We start from the raw sequence: 3,883 nt of genomic DNA, 5'->3' as shown, positions 1-3,883 counted from the left end.
TGTGTGTGTGTGTGTGTGTGTGTGTGTGTGTGTGTGTGTGTGTGTGTGTGTGTGTGTGTGTGTGTGAGCGAGTCGCAACTTGTAACAATAACTTCCTAATTACAGTTCCCCAGTGTTTGTGCAATCTTCCTGAAATGCTAACTAGCCCCCTACAGGGACCGTGGTACATTATTAATCCATGTGCTTGCTTGAGCGTCCTCGGCTGGAAAGTGTGCATCTGCAAACACACACACACACGCACGCACGCACTTCTGAGCACACACGTCAATTTGCATGTACTCACACATCCTTTCTTATAAGTGCTGCACTGACATACAGTATGTATGTCAGCAGTTAATGTGGGTAAATTTCTGCTGTCACTGCTCTGAATAGTGGGTCGTGTGTCAAATATGCAAACATAGTTAGTCCCAGTTTGTAAAAAAATGTGCCAGATTTTTTATTTATTTATTTATTTATTTATTTATTTATTTATTTATTTATTTATTTATTTATTTGGAAGGTTACAAACAGGTCACCTCCGAATAACAAATGCTCCGTGTCCAAGGAGTAATTTCTAAAGAATAATCTTGTTTGGTGATGACAGTTTAACATGTCCTGTTGGAGTATTCAGTAGAATGAAGAGTGCTGCTCATTTGTCAGTTTTGTCTCTAAATCCCCCGTATCACCTCAGTTTTTCACACATTTYKAGATGTATTTATTTTTTATTTWTTTGCAAATTTTTGACACTCTTATCACAACTCTGTCTCATTAAGACATGTTTGTTTGTTGGAAGAAGTGTGACATTAAATTATTTTGTTTTCTCGGCTTTTCACATTCATTTACCAAGCGAATTCCATTGCGCTCACAGATCTTTTTTGCAAGGAGCCCGAGGGCGGCCTCACATGCATAGCTTTGATCGGTGGGAGAAAACCCACACGAGCGCGAGGAGAACTCCACACAGAATGAGCCCTGGTCTGATTGAAGCCAAGCCCTCCTTGCTGCTAACCACTAAGCCAAATAACCAAATGTCAGATTACGCCTAAGAAACTGTGACGTGTTTACATATTCTGATGCTAATTCAGAGACAAAACWGTTTTGTTCTTAAATAACAGTGATTTTCTTTTCCAGCGGTTTTACTGAAGAGAACCTCTCCAGACACAGCCAGCAGAGAGGTGTCAKGTTAACTTTGCATGCAGATTAGTTTCCACACTGTGGGGGCATCGCCTCTCAGGAAAAATCAACATTATGACACGAGACACTGCACTCCAACATGCTTAATATGGGGGAGCAAGTTTCTGTTGAAACAGGGATGGCTTTTACAAATATCAGCTGAAGTGCGAGGGCTGATTCTGAAATTTAGCCTGGGATTTCAGCAGATATGAGCTTTTTGAGCCTGGCAGCCAAAGGGATGAAAACAGTGCAGTAAATGRATGAGAGAGTGAGGCGGGATCTCCTGTGGTCCACGGGGAGTGCTTCTTCAGTATTCCTGAAGATCTTGCCCCACAGTGATGCCTACAGGCACTAGGCTTGTACCACGGGCCGATAGCTTTCTCTCGAGGCTACAGTCAGTGATGGATCAGAAGCTAAGAAAGGAAAAAGTCCTTCAACTGTTTGGGTGAAGGTTGAGAGCAGAACTGGAGCACGATGATGAGACGAACGCCGACGTTAAGCCCATCACCTCTCATCYGCTTGAAGACACGCTCGACAATTCCCCCTTCGCTAAAAGTTGTCACTTTTCATTACCGCTGATTCTCTTAATGTTTCCACCTGCCTTATTACAGATGTAACTATCAGAGTCCCACCGCCGCTGACACTTCTGCTGCCGCAGCACAAGAGGGGCAAAAAAATTTTTAAAAAGCTCTCACTGTGTGGCTGCTGCCTGAGAGATGTTTCACAGCTTTATCAAGCAAGACTTTTACTGCTCACCAATCAGAAGATTTAAGAATCTCCCTCCTTTTCTTTTCCTTCTTTTTCCAAGCCCTATCAGGAGTGCTACAACTTGTGTGCCTGCCGCAGCAAGCACTGCAGTACTAATGCAGGATGAAAGCAAGATGAGCAACCTCAAAGATTGTTATCAATGAATTCCCAGGACTTCACTGTGACAGAGGATGTCTGGCCCCCGAAACAAACCAGTCAATCATTTTTTCTCTCTCTCTCTCCCCAAAGCATAACATCTTAAAAATGAGACACTGAAACTGTTGTACCGTGACCGCATCACGTCTATTTGCGGCGATAAGAGCTCAGCCCTGTTTCCCATCTTCCCTTCAACCTATCTGCCTTCTTACTTCCATCCTTCCGTCTCTCCATCTGTGGCACTCGGCCAACAATCGGAGTCAGTCAGTGGAAAAACTCTGTTAGTAGTCCATGCCCTGTGGGACAAAGTGGCAACAACATCCGTTACAACAGATCGTAGGGAGGCCAAAAATTTAACTGGCTGAGTGGCTTTGTGTCTCACACATGCAGCCAGACTGAATGAAGTTTGGTTGTTTGTGTCGGAGTCGTGATCTGGTTTCATGAAGTTTATTTGTGGGGGATATAACTTGGCTGTAATTTTTTATTGTTATTAATATTACTAAAGTAGCCGTTCATTTAATGTTTCCACTATTGGTGTTTCCATGAAAAGATGCCAACACATCTAGTAATTCTGAAGGCCACAACAAATTGAATTCATGCTCCCACCCGCCCTCTTCTCCTCTCATTTACTTTATTTTCAATTAAAAGTGCACTACAGAGGGTTTAATGTTGTCATGACATTTCAAGGAGCAGTCTTGAAAAAAATAAAACTTTAATAACATCTTCAGGGGCTCTGGGGGTAGATTTAAAACGACTGAGGTGAGGAGCTGCTTCAGTTTTATTCCCCTTTTTATTATCATGAGCACTGATGGAAATGTGGCTCCAGGCCAAATGCATTGTTCTTAGATTTTTAACCAGATACTTTATAAATTAGGTGTAAGCAATGAACTGGAGCTTTCTGTGCTGCTGTCCATGGTCCTGAACAGTCAGCCCTGCAGCCCGCCCGTCCCGGGACAAGGATCACACCAAATGATGAGCCTCTTTATTTAAGCATGTGGCACATGGCTAATGCATTAATTAAAACCTGGAAAAAAAACGGGTTCAGGCTTGAACCTATCAGCCAACAACACACGTTCAATCTGGATCTATGCGCACCCGCGTTATCAAGGTTCTCACGCGCTCCTGGTGATAAAACCACACAGCTCAAGCTTTTCTTTTCCAGCCAATTCCCCCCTCCATTCCATGTAGCTCCTCTCCGTTGTGCCGTGCACGCACGCACGCACACACACACACACAGACGCGCGCGCAGAATGCGCGAAACCACAGGGAAATAAAGTGATTTCAGAACCGCAGGAATGCCTGATGCTGCTTTGCATCTCCCAAAGTTGCCTGCGCCATAYGAGTCCAGCCCCTCACAGGGCAGCAGCATGGACCGAAACCAAAGCTTTGTATATGTGTGTGTGTGTGCGTGGGTAATCTACAGATGTTTGCTCGAGGATCGGACTTTACCTGCTCCAGATGCTCAGGAAGACGCGGSTCCTGAACGCACGGTGCCTCCGGCAGGTTCTGTTTTTGCGATGGGAGTCAATTTTCTCTCTCTCGTCCTCTCTCTGTCCGCCTCTGGTTTGTCCCCAGCTCCTGTCTCCTCTCAGAGAAGAGCTGTGGCCATGGCGTGGCTCTTGATGTGACCCCCCCGCGTCAGCATTCTTTTTATTTATTTATGATTTTTAGGAAAGGGGGGAGGGAGGTGGGGGATGCAAAACGGCGTCTGATGTGATGTTCTGCCGCCTCACCGCTGCTTCTCACTGCGTCAGGCTCCGCTTCCCCTCCTCCCTGCTCTCTCTCTCTCTCTCTCTCTCTCTCTCTCTCTCTCTCTCTCTCTCTCTCTCTC

At 45.2% G+C, this 3,883-nt stretch overlaps 1 protein-coding gene across 2 annotated transcripts in view; it reads right to left on the bottom strand.

The window, feature by feature from the left end:
* LOC106533774 (protein ELFN1) overlaps positions 1–3,854 on the bottom strand; it is a 44,528-nt gene extending 40,674 nt beyond the window's left edge. For both annotated transcript variants that reach the window (XM_014030207.1, XM_014030208.1), the window contains exon 1: positions 3,502–3,854. The gene's annotated coding sequence lies outside the window, so the exon portion shown is untranslated. The remainder of the gene's footprint in view (positions 1–3,501) is intronic.
* Between the last annotated feature and the right edge of the window lie 29 nt (positions 3,855–3,883).

This window comes from Austrofundulus limnaeus, unplaced genomic scaffold (genome assembly GCF_001266775.1).
Source record: "Austrofundulus limnaeus strain Quisiro unplaced genomic scaffold, Austrofundulus_limnaeus-1.0 Scaffold1016, whole genome shotgun sequence".
In the NCBI taxonomy this organism is placed as follows: Eukaryota; Metazoa; Chordata; class Actinopteri; order Cyprinodontiformes; family Rivulidae; genus Austrofundulus; species Austrofundulus limnaeus.
Note: the sequence above shows the minus strand (reverse complement) of the source record. Positions and strands in the feature narration are given on the sequence as shown.